We start from the raw sequence: 13,426 nt of genomic DNA, 5'->3' as shown, positions 1-13,426 counted from the left end.
AGCCCCAGTCTCAGTTTTGCCTTTTCTGATGAACACAGAGCATTTCTTATAAAGATTCTTTGTCGCACTGATAGCTTTCTCTACTCACTGTGAACTGTTTGACCCCCAACACCCACTTCAAGTATCAAAGCCATCTAATTATAATTTCTATTCAAAAGGAAGAGCGTGATTTTAAAAGGTGGTGTAGAGTTTCCCTCTACCCTGAACCCACATAGTTACTATATATATATATATATATATATATATATATATATATATATGTATATGTATATATTCTTTAGGAATTTCGGGAGGGAAGATTGGTTCCAGACTCATGTGGATTTCCAAATCCTTGGATACTCAAGTCCATCATAGCAAGGAATGAAGTGCTTATTTTCTTTGCCTCCCCTCGGGTACTTGAAATCATCTGTAGAAAATGCATTTTCATGTATGCTCTAAAGATGCTTAATGCATGTGATGTCTGTGCTATGTGTTACACTGTTTAGAGGACGCAAAAAATTAGTGCATCTTCCGGATGGATAAAATAGTCCCTAAAAATTTTGTCTGAAGTTGATGCGAAACTCATGTGTACAGAAGACCAATCTATAGGATGAAAAGGAGTAGAGCTGCAATCCTTATGGCTTCAGTGTATTTACTCTTCCATCCACCCAATGGATAGCAAACACCTGGTGTGCTTTGGCACTGCGGTGGGAGCTGGAATGTACTAGCAAACATGGCAGTCAGCTTCACAAGGTTATAAAGGTCAAAGCTTATTGGAAGAAAGGCAACAAAATGAATAAATTATTAATAAGTACTAAGGAACTTTAAGAAGGCAATAAAATAATCTTGCATAGTGGCAGGTGCATGGTGACCACCATGAAAGATGCAATGGAAGGCAGGGAGGGGCAGGGATGGAGCAGAGCCTATGTGGAGAGGATGGCTAGAGCAGATTTTCCTGTGAGTCCTCTTGAGCTAAGACTTAAAGAACATTGACCTTAGAAAGAGTGGACCATGTAGAGCTCTGATGAGGGGCATCATAACAGCAGGAAGAAGACTCGGAGAGGGAAGTTCTGGCTGTTGGAGGGACAGCAAAGAGGGTGGGAGGGAGCAATAGCAGACAAGGAGAAACGAGCAGGTTGCCCCACTGATTAGCTGTGTGAGTGGGTCTACCTGTTCGCTACTATGTTGTTTGTACCTCTCTGTGGTGGGTGATGACGATCCTACTACAGTTTGTCTGAGAGACAATTGACGAAACACTCAGACCAGTGTCCAGTACCTATCAAGCACCGTAGAAGCATTTTCTAGATAAATATATTTCCCAAGTACTGGGTGAAGATCCACAAGATGGCATTTATAGCCAGTAACAATGTTCATTGTTGACAGCAACATCCCAATGTCAAGGGCATCGCACGGAAGGAGAAATGGCTGAAATGCTGATCTAGTTCAATACCCTCATCTTAGGGAAGAAATTGATCTTTTCTTGAAGATTTCATTTAAATTATTCATCAAGTGTAGCATCTGAGACAGTGTTCTTTCTGTAAGACAGTCACACATAGCTGCCAAAGCTAAATTCTTCTAGATGTCTTCCTGGATGCCAACATCCGACCCTGCTGACATTTGCCTACCTGTTTGTGTACTTAACTCATATATAAAATACAGAGATAAACTTTTAAAAATAACTATGTGTACGTGTACCATATACAAACAGGAATCCACAGAAGCTGAAAGAGGGCATTGGGTCCACTGAATCTAGGGTTACAGGCAGTTATGAACCCCATCTGGGTGCTGGGAAAACAACCCAGGTCGTTTGCAAGAGCTGTTAGAACTCTGTTGTTAAGCACTGAGCCATCTTGTCAGTCCCAGAGTTTTAGGGTTTTTTCCTTTATTTTGTTTTTCGAGACAGGGTTTCTCTGCAGCTTTGGAGCCTGTCCTGGAACTAGGTCTTGTAGACCAGGCTGGCCTTGAACTCACAGAGATCCACCTGCCTCTGTCTCCTGAGTGCTGGGATTAAAGGTGTGTGCTGCCACCGCCTGGCTTCCATAGTTTTAGTTTTTAAATGATGCAAAAAACATATGGTTTTTAAAAATGGAGTTAACAGTATCATTTCTAACTACATTCTAAATATTTGTCTGTATAGGTACGGATCAATACAGTCTTCACCCTGCATCAAGGAAACTTCTTTTTGCAACAGACAGAGACCATTATAGAAATCATGACCAGTCAACATGCAGAGCTGGGGATCCCAGCCCCAGTGCACACATCTACAAAACAACTTCTGCACCCAAGGCTCAGGGACCGCTGCAGGATAGGAGCAGAAAGATTATAAGAGCCAAGGGAGCTGGGCGTTTGCAGTGAGATATGTCTTCTAGGAATGTGAGAAGCTGCACCCAGGGTGTCATCGGTGTGACTGCCTAAGCATGAGTTGAACAATGACAATCATAGACATACTCACCTGAGGGGGAGCGGTCTTCAGTTACACTCACACACACTCACACACACACACACACACGCACACACACACACACGCACACACACACACACACACACACTCACACACGCACAAAATGCAGTCAACTGAGGAATGCCAAGAGCGAAAAAAAATAGACTTCCCCAGTAAGAACAGAAAACTGGTTTTCCAATACCAAATGGTCAGGCCTGAAAACATACAAGTGAAATTTTACAGACTGAACAAGTTGTACATATGTTCAATAAAAGGAATACATACATCTATGTTATAATAATGAATGAAAAAGAAAGCCATAAATTTGAATGAGAGCAAGGAGGTTTTGGGGGGAGGAAAGGCAGAGGGGAGATAGTTTAATCATATTATAGTCTCCATAAAAGAGAGAAAGGTAAGAAAATTGTGTTAAATACCTGAGATATAAATATTCACATCGCAACCATTTTGCATATAAATATGAGAAAATGACATTAAATTAGGTATTTATGTATTCATTTGTTTATTTATTTAATGTATGGGTGTTTTTCATGTATGTGTGTACACTACCTATATGCATGCAGTGCCTGGAAAGGCCAGGCAAAGGGGTTGGCCCCACTGGGATTAGAGTTACAGATGGCTGTGAGTCACCACATGGGTGCTGAGATCAAACCTAGGTCCTCTGGAAGAGCAGCCAGTGCTCTAATCGCTGAGCGCTCTCTCCAGCCACCTGGGTCAGTGACCTAAAGAACCATGCCCTTGTAGAAAACCTTATCTTAAGCCTATTTCTACTTACATTTTATTTTAATTTTGTATTATTAACCTTATGTTTAAGAATATTTTCTTCAACATTATGCTTTCTTCCTTTATCCCAGTTTGGCATTTCATGGAGTTATAAATAGTTTTTGGAATATTTTCCCCATTAGCAGACTTTAAATTCCTCCTTCTCCTGTTCTTTAGTTTCAGAGAAACTCTGAAATATTTGATCGCAATTGACAATTGATAAAAACATGGTCCAATGCTTCAGCATTTTCTTGTTGCTTGGAAAGCAGAATCATCCTTTGGCTTGGAAAGCAAGAGACTCCTAGAGCAGGAACAGGGACCGTCAGCCCCTGCTCTGGGATAGCCACCTGAGGGTTCCAAGCGGCCCAAATGTGGTTTTAGCCTAATGAATTATGGAGGCAGGTTACCTCTTTAAATAAAGCCCTGCCTGTGAGGGCTGCAATCTGCTTAGCCTCTTATCTGTTTGCCTTCCTTCATAATTTGAGGGGTGCTCAGATGTGGCTGGGTAAATAACAGCAATGTGATTGTCAATCAGACACCTGTCCACCCCATCGCAACTGTTCGGCTTCCTGCGGCTCCACTGCACATGGGGCAGAGCTGGCAGCCACACGCAGCCAAACAACCCTTTAGTGGCCGAAAGCTGGGGAGAGCGGGCCACTGCATCCTGGATGCTGGAAGTCCTCAGCTCCCGTGGATCAGTTTACACTTCAGTTCACATCTGTGTTGCATGTGACAGGGAGTACGGCTCCGTAGTATTGTTACAGGCTGATGGGGGTTGTTTCCTAGCAGGGCCTGTTGCATAGAACATTGGGTCTAACCTATGTGTGTTCAGTGATGCTGATGGCCAGAGCAAATACTCTTATTGTTATTCTTTGTGTGTGATTGTGTGTGTGTGCACGAGTGTGTGTTTACATGTGTTCTTCACCTTAGTTTTTTTAAATTTGTTTTTATTTTATTGAAAAAATTTCCACCTCCTCCCATTTCCCTCCCCCTTCCCCCACTCCTCCCCCCCTCTGCCCACTCCTCTCTCCCTCCACCCACTCCTCTCTCCCTCCACCCACTCCTCTCCCCGTCTCCATTCCTTTCCCCCTCCCTCTCCAGTCCAAAGAGCAGTCAGGGTTCCCTGACCTGTGGGAAGTCCAGGGTCCTTCTCCCTCCATCCAGGTCTAGGAAGGTGAGCATCCAAACAGGCTAGGCTCCCACAAAGCCAGTTCATGCAGTAGGATCAAAACCCAGTGCCATTGTCTTTGGCTTCTCAGCAGCCCTCATTGTCCACCATGTTCAGAGAGTCCAGTTTTATCACATGCTTTTTCAGTCCCAGTCCAGCTGGCCTTGGTGAGCTCCCAATAGATCAGCCCCACTGTCTCCGTGGGTGGATGCACCCCTCTCGGTCCTGACTTCCTCGCTCATGTTCTCCCTCCTTCTGTTCCTCATTTAGACCTTGGGAGCTCAGTCCGGTGCTCCAATGTGGGTCTCTGCCTCTATCTCCATCCATCGCCAGATGAAGGTTCTATGGTGATATGCAAGATATTCATCAGTATAGCTATAGAATAGGGCTATTTCAGGTTCCCCCTCCTCAGCTGCCCAAGGAACTAACTAGAGACATCTCCCTGGACACCTTAGTTTTTGAGATAAGATTCTTTCATTGAACCAGTTTGGCTGGACTAGTTTGCTACCAAGCCCCAGAGAGTCTCCTGTTTCTGTCTCCCAGGCCTGGGAATACCAGCGTGTACATAAAAAAACCACAAAAAAACAATAACAATAAAAAACCCAAAATGATCAAAAGAAAAATTATATTTTGTGATTGGTAACAATTATAGAGAATTCAAATTCAGATTCAAATTTTGATATTTAGAGGCATGCTCTATTTGTAGCAAAGTGTGAATTATTCATTAACGCATTGTCGAAGAACACTTTCCCACTCAGCAGGGATGGAAACTGCCCTGTGTGTAGGACGATAGTGCTCACTGGGCATTTATCATCCGGCTGCTGGTAGAAGGCCTGTCTCCTGGTCATGGTACAATGACTCAGTCAGACAGTGGGTATGCTCACCACAACACACAGCAGTGAGCCCTTCTTTTATTTTCCTAATGCTCACTGCATGTGTGTGTATGTGTCCATGTGTTTGTAAGCATTCAGGCCCATACACGCATGCCTCTATGGAGGCCAGAGGACAACCTTGGGAGTCTTCTTCAAGAGTGCCATCCATCTCCTTTGAGACAAGGTCTTCGATTGGCCTGGAGCTTACCAATTAGGCTATGTTGGCTGGTCATCAAGTCTTCTTGGAAAGCACCAGCAGGTCTGGAGTTTTTTGCATGTGTTCTAGAAATTAAACTCAGGTCCTAGTGCTTACCGGTTGAAGCGTCTCCATGGCCCACAGTGCTGAGTACTTGCGTCACCCCCAATGCACACCAGAAATGGTGTGGGCTGTTTTGCTCAACTCCAACCCTTTGAACCAGGCATTAGTCTGGCTCAGCCTCTCTTTTCACAGGATGAGCCTGAACAGCATTGGGCCACTCTTGTGGGCTCTCTCGTTGCCTATCTTTGACAGAATGAGGACAGAGGGGGTCAAATGGCTGCTGGAGGTTGACCCAGTCTTCAGTTCCTATGCACTGTGTCCTCCCTGAAACACGGATTTTGTGGACGCACAGGGGACTGCTGTAGTCTGCACAGGCAGCTTCGTGTGTCCCTCCAGTGAGGCTGCCTCCTCTGGTGACTGAGAGTTCAGACCCGCTCCAGCTGGTTTTTTGGCCTGTGTAGCTTCCCTCCTTCCTTCCCAGGAGGTCTGCCTCTCTGTGGTCCATCCAGCCATCCACCTAGCTATCCCAAGGACGAGATGCTGCCTATAATGATCTCATTTACATCAGGGGGTGGGGAGATTTAGTTCAAAACCGAGGGAGCTAAGGCATATTCCGGGAACCTCTTAAGCCGCGCTAAAGCAAGGCTTGGTAATACCCCTTCTCTCTCTGGCACCCGAGGATCTGAATCCCAGCAGGCCCCACTGCTTTCAAGTAAGATAAACAGAAGCTCATGAGGCGGCTGTGGGAATCATTTTGACGGTCTCACAAGGTGAGGGCCTCTCCTCTTCCTTTGAAGACATCGCTACGGAGGAGCCGTGGCTGAGTCCCTGCTAGAATAAATTTAGTCAGTGTTTCTCACAGCCCTGGTCCTTACACTAGGGAGCAAAAGTAAGGCACGTGCTGTGGAAGTGTGAGAGGAGAAAGGTCCTCCATACATCCTTCCAGAAGTCTCTCTAGCCCTTATACCCACCCTCCAGCACCATACACCCCAACTCAATGTGCAGCAAAAGCTCACTGTCCAAAACCCCCTTGTGCTTTCTTTTGTGTGTGGTTTGCTCTTATTTTTAAAATCTTAGAACCTTTGAGAAACACACATTGAAGCACTACAGAGAAAGGAAAATCTGTCTGAGGAAATTTTGTGGGGCTTGGGCTGTAGGGATGTCAGGCAGTGAGTATTTTAACTAGAAGACCAGGTATTTGAAAGGAACCTCGAAGGAGAGGTGGACGATGAAGCTGTGGTTGGTGTCTGCTCGCAATTGGCATTGGCTTGTATGAGCAAGGACGGATTCAGGGGCAGAGGCTGAGGATGGCTAGGGAAGACTCCCTGATAATTTGGGATTCGCTTTGAAATGAGAAAAGATTTTACAAAACAGTATTGGGGATGGATTAGTCACAGAAAACGAGGAAAATCATTCAAGAGGAAAGAAGAAAAAATTAAACCATGCTTAGATTTCTTCATGTGGTTGGTTAAAGCTTACATCTCGTATGGGCAAACCAGAGGACACAGGGCCCATCTGGCTGCTGCTGGCTTGTCCCAATAAAGTTTTACTGGAACACAGTCACACTCACTGTTTGCATGTGGTTTGTCGTTGCTGTTGTAATAGCCTGACAAGGTTGGGAGTTATAAGTGGGACCAAAAGGCCCTGTTGCTCCATGCGTACTCACTTAGTGGGAGATCTGCCTGCTCACCGACATCGATAAAGATATAGGAGATGAAATTCAAACAGCCAATAAACATATATAAAAAACAACCTGTTCCAGACACCAGAGAAATGCAAATTAAGACTGCTTTAAGATTCCATCTTACCCCGGGCAGGGTGGCACCGACTAAGAAAACATAAATAATAGGGCAGGGCGGACTAAGGTGATCCTGGCACCTGTGGCCAAGGTTGATGAGCAGAGTCCCGTCTGCCTGGAGGAGAAGAAGAAAGTTGATTGTCACAAGTGTCCTCTGACCTCCACATGCGCACTGTGACACATGCGCGCGCGCACACACACACACACACACACACACACACACACACACTGTATTTTTTAAAAAACGAAACCACAGAGAATGCTTGTGAGGATGAAGATAAAAGAGACATTTTTAGACACTGCTGGTGCAGAATGGGCACTGGTCCAGCCTCGATGGCAATCAGGATATGAAGGTGTAAAGTTTTTTCAGCCTGGTAAGCCTTTCCACTGATGTAATAATCCAAATCAGACCAAACCAAACTAAATTAGAAAAAGCCCAGGTTTAATGGATGCCAGCGCTCCCAGGAGGCTCTCCAGGAAAAGACAGAGAAGAAAGAAGGAGAACCAGAGAGACCACGTGTTCATTCTTTGGGGGGCAGTTTAAATAGCCTATGGGAGTGGTCTTGACTCTCTCTTGGGAGGGGTCGCCATTTGGCGGGCTTTCTTAAAGATGGAGTCTGGACTGTGGCAACTCCCAGGGGAGGGGGCTTGAAATGGAACTCTCTACCCAACCTTCCAAAATGGATACCAGGGGCTGGGGTGATGCTTCCAACCAAACAGAAGGCTCTTCAAATAAAAACTAAAAGCAGACCTTATATGATCTGGTTGTATCTGGGTAGTTCCCTGAAAGGTTCCAAGTCAACCTATCCTAGAGATACTTGCACATGAATATTTCTGACAACACTCATCACAGTAGCTGGTTATACAACTGGTCCAGGTGTCTATCAACCCGGGAATGGATTTGAAAATATGGCATATAAACATCTTCACCCATGAAGAAAAATGACGGCACATCGTTTGCAGGAGAATGGCCGTGCCTGGAGACAATCGTATTAAGTGAATTAAGACAGTGCCAGACAGATCAATTCTGCTTTCTGTCATCTGTGATCTGAGATTTTATATAGCTACATGCAATCCTCCGTGGATAGATGGCAAGAAGCAAGTGTCTACGGGACAAAGGGGTTTGATTGAAGGAGAGAGGCAAGACGGCAAATGAAAGCAATGGGGGATGAGGGTGTGAGGTGGGTTGGGTGAACCGTCCCTGGGAGGTACACTTATTTGAACACCCTGGTTGGTGACACTGTTTCGGTGGGGTGTGGGGGTGTTGGTGGAAACTTGCTGGTGAGAAGTGCTTTATTGGTGAGGGCTTTGGGAGGCTATAGTCTCACCCCATTTCCAGTTTGGCCCCTCTATTGTGTTTTCAGTTGAAATTTCCCTGCCTCGTCCTCCCCCCCCCCCCCCCCCGCGCCTTTAAGACTTCCCTCTGGAGCCATAGGCCAAAATAAACTCTTTCTTCCACGAGCTGCTTTTGATCACGGCGCTTTATCACAGCAGCAGGAAAGTAGCTAACACAGGGAATATGCTCAAAGCATATTATATACTTGCATGAAAATGCTCTTTGAAACTTGGATTCAAACAGAAAAATAATTTAAAAAGATGTACATGATAAATAAATGGGAAGGGAAGATGAGAAAGGGAGAAGGAGAAAGTTTAGAAGAAAAGAACAAGAGAGGGAGTGTGTCGGGGGGCAGACACAGGGGTTCTCAGGTTTGCTCGTACTTTGGGAGGGCCACCGTTCAAGTCTGCTCTCTCCCCTCTCCCATCCTCTGCGCGTAGCCTTTGACAGCTCTTCTTTCTAGGGGACCATGAGGTCCCAGGATAAGCGCTGTCAGCCGCAGCAGCCCTAGGATAGCTGATTGCCCTGAAGACTTCAGCGTAATATCAAATTCAAAAGGAAAAAAATTGAAACTCCACAGAGTCACAGTGTGCATGAGTAAGTGGTGTGTGTGGCCCGGAGGCCAGTGCATTAGCATCCTGCCTTAGAAGTTCCATGCTACACATAACACCAGAAGAGCTTGTCGGGCCCAACAGCCTTTCCCGGGATCCTCTTGCTGCAGGACTTCTCGCAGCCTTTGCTGTGTCTCATAGAGCTCTGGGAGAGAATGATACGGTGGCATGTTTCTCCCTTGGTTTTGACATGTGCGTTATCCACCTCTCTCTCTCTCTCTCTCTCTCTCTCTCTCTCTCTCTCTCTCTCTCTCTCTCTCTCTTAATAAAGCACGTGGCTTGTGAATCCCATTTTGGAATGCAGTGACCTAGATATTAGTTTGTGATCAATATATACATTTAGAGGTAGACATAATCTCAAAGGTCACACAGCACCATGCTCTCATAATAATGCCATAAGCCATCTTCCCAGGGACCTTATCAAATCACCTTTAGGCCTGAGAACTTGTGCTCGTGACACTAACGTCGCTCAGACATTTGTCTGTGGAGTTTGGGCTTAGAGATCTTGTAATTACAATTTATAATCACATCCAAGCCTCAAAGATCTCAGCTACTATTGGCCCCACTCTTTCCTCCTTCCCAAGGGGGTGATGAGAAAAGGGGGTGAGAACAATAAAGCTTTGTAATTGGACTCTGAAATGTCAGCTGCTAAGAGAAAGAAATGGCCCCGCACAGTGCCGAGATGGTCTTGGATGAGGAGTTTGGGTGGAAAAACACTCTGTGTTTCTGAGGCAGCATCAAATCGGGGCTAATTGCCTCAAGTCTGGGTTTGGAAACTAGCAGTTGGCACAATGCCACATCTGCTAAAGCAAACGCCTCACTCCACGGTGTCCCCTGGATAGGAAGAGGCCCTACTCCCTTCCCAGCAATGCTGTCACTTCAGTGTGAAGTTTGTTTCCTCTGTGACAAGTTTTGCAGACAAATGAGGGTTGTCCCAGGGATTTGGGGTGTTGTGCTAGGTTTCACGCAAAGCTCTGGGGAAAATACAATGTGTTTTCCAAGATAGCCTCTGTGTGTGTGCGCGCGCACGTGTGTGAGTGTGCATGTACTTGTCTGTCTCTGTGTGTATGTATATGTGTATTTCTTTCTGTGTGTATGTGTAAGTATGTGTCTGTGTGTCAGTCCCTGTCTCTCTGTGTGTACATGTGTGTGGGGAGGCCTGTGTGTGTATGTGTCTGTCTGTAGGTTGGGGCTGGGGAGTCACATGACATAGCTCACACATGGAGGTCACAAAGCTACTTCAGATGCTGTTCCTCACCTCATACTCCCTCACTTGAGACAGGGTCTCTCTTGTTCTTGTGCTGTATGCCAGGGAAATGGGCTCATGAGCCTCTGGGAATTCTCTTCTTCCTCCATTTCAAATCTTCCTTTAAGGGTGCTCAGGGCTTAGCATGCGTGTGCTAGGGACCAGCTTTGGGCCCTGAACTCAGGCCATCCACCTTGTGCAGCAAGAACTGTACCCACTAAGCCATATTCTCAGCTTCTAGAGAGCCATTTTTATATGCCTTTTTATTGAAGCATAATATAGTACGTATTCCAGAGAGAATAGCACGTATGTTCTGGCAATACATCCCATCTCACCATCTAACAGTACCGCAGAAACAGCCCTTATGCCTATGCCTCCCCCAGCGCATGGGCTCCTGTGGGTGTGTGTGTGTGTGGTGGGTGCGTGCAGGCAGGGGCCAGAGGACAACCTTGGGTGGTTTTCCTCAGCATTCTGTCCATCTTGGGACAAGGCGTCTCACTGAATCTGGGACTCACACTTTGACTAGACTGATCAGTGAACTCCAAGGATTCACCTGGTTCCATCTACCCAGCCAGGGAATTGTAAGAATGTGTCACCCCAACCAGCTCTAAAGTGTCACTTCTGGGTGTTGAGCTCAGGTCCTCATGAGTATATGACAAGCACCGACAGCCGTGTCTTCAACTCCTCTCAGTGTCAATTCTAACCATGGGTCTTGTATTAAAGCAAAACCACTGCACATTTTAGCTGGGTGTCTGGTGTTTTGTGATAAGATACCATTTAACCAGTCAGCTCTCTGGATCCACTCCTTCCAGTTTCCATGCCCAGAAAGGATGCTACCCCATTTTCAGGAGGACAAACTGCCCTTCCTTTACCTGAAGCTGCTGTTCAGCAAGAGAGAGAGATGTGTGGGGGCGGGGAGGGGGCAGACTAGACAGGGAAGAGGAGTGACCGTCAGGCCTACTGAGTGCTTACCCTTGACCAAGCCCTGAGCATAGGTGCACAGAGCCCCAGGAAGTGAAGTTCACCCTTTTGTCCGCTGAGTTAGCTCCTGAGCCAGGATCTCAAGTCCAAAGGGCTTGGGCGCTCTCTCATCCTCCCCGTTGGCACTTCTTTGGCTTCGGTTTGTTGGGGCAAGTGATCTTTTGAAAGACATCCCCCGGCGTCTCTTCATACACACATATATAATCCCGACTTCTTATAGCATTCTGCAAACAAAAACATCATGTTTAGGTCTCAGACACACACCAATGATCTCCCGCTGTCAGTGTGGAGGAAAAGCAATCGGAGCTGAATTTGGAATGAATTACCTTCAAATGGCCATGCTTTGCAATGCCCCGCTGTAATCTGGGATATTGCAAGCGGCTTAATGTGCTGGGTGATGACACGCATGACCATTATGTGGCTCTCCCTCATTGAATGCATTGGGCGCAGCCCAAAGCATAAATCTGCCAGCAGACAAAACATAAAATTTACATGCAAGATCAAATCTCCCCTGTCCTGATTTTTACACAAGGGTCACCAGTGGGTAGTAAATTAAGATTCAGAATAAAAGTTACCTGCAGGTGCTAAATCACTCGACCATGTCAGGCACGTAGAATTTTCTTTTGTTAATAATGCTAGCATTTGTTATCAGCGCCCGTGCATATATAAACGACGGGTCGATGTTTGTGTAAGGAAAGGTGCCCTTTGTCCCTCAGAGATTTTGGATTTCATTTGTCAAATGGAATCACACTGTTTACCCAAACAGCAGAATATGTGGTCCCAAGATTTGGGTTTGAAAGCTAAACCATAGGCAAGCGGGCATGCTTGGCTGGTCTGTGGTACTAATAAATCTCTGGTTGCCAAGAAATTACACATATATTTTAATTTCATTAGCTTTCAAGAAATATTTATGGAACACCTGCTGCCAGATACCACGCTCAGCGGTGGCTGTGCGAATCTGATCAGGACCATTCCAGGAGAAATGAAAGGGAGTGGAGGGAGACTTAGTCGGGGGGCTTGGGCAAGACTCGCAGCTCCAGGTGTGGTCCAAGCAGGCTGGAGTCTCATGTTGGAAACCAGGTGATTAAAAATCCCAGAAACCATGAAAGAATTGCTGCTCTGAGTACCCACGGGGCACAGTCCAGTCTGTGAACAAGGCGGTGCCCAGAATCTACCAGCATTTCCACCTCAATCTCCTTCTGATCCCCCGAAGGGCAGAAAGTGCCGTCTTCCTGATGCCTCGCTCAGTCTGGGTGTTGATGGGCGTGATGCCCCAAGGATGGAGCATGAGCAAAAGACTGGGGATTAGTTAAGTGGCCCAGAAATGTTCTATCTGAAGTTAGAGACTTGTTGCAGGGTGGGAGATGTGACAGATTTCTAGATAGAAAGATTGTGGAATCTTCCCACAGGTTTCGATGTGTATGAATGGTTCTCGCCACCCAGCCATTCAGATAAGAAGGTTTACAGGGTTGCGAAGTCCTCGGTACTGCTTTGAGGTCTAAGCCTTTGCAGCAGTAACACAACACCACGAGAAGGCACAGCACTGTGAGATCACAAAGCACTCTCGAAAATATTTTCTCCATGACCCCAGTGGCCGTACATTTGAAAGTATGGGAACTGGGTATCATTAAAAAAAATGAAGCAATGATGAATGTTCCATGTGTCTACTTCATTCTTCTATAAAACTGCCTGCTCCTCATCCACCACCACTACCACCATCACTATCATCCTCCGCAGTGCCGGGGTAGGTACTCAGGACCTCGTTCATATTAGGCAAGTACTCTGCTGCTATGTTACACCCCAGCCTGAAACATTCTTGTTCTTGCTAACAGAGCTCTATGTGTCATGACTCATCAACCATGGTGAAAAGTAGTAGGAAGGGGCGCTCTCTCCTTCCCCATTACAACTTCCCTGGCCCTACCTTAGGAAACCCAGTGTGTGTGCAGAACAGCTGGT

This window comes from Microtus pennsylvanicus, chromosome 8, assembly GCF_037038515.1.
Source record: "Microtus pennsylvanicus isolate mMicPen1 chromosome 8, mMicPen1.hap1, whole genome shotgun sequence".
NCBI lineage: Eukaryota > Metazoa > Chordata > Mammalia > Rodentia > Cricetidae > Microtus > Microtus pennsylvanicus.
The sequence above is the reverse complement of the archived record's forward strand: the minus strand, read 5'-3'. Positions refer to the sequence as shown.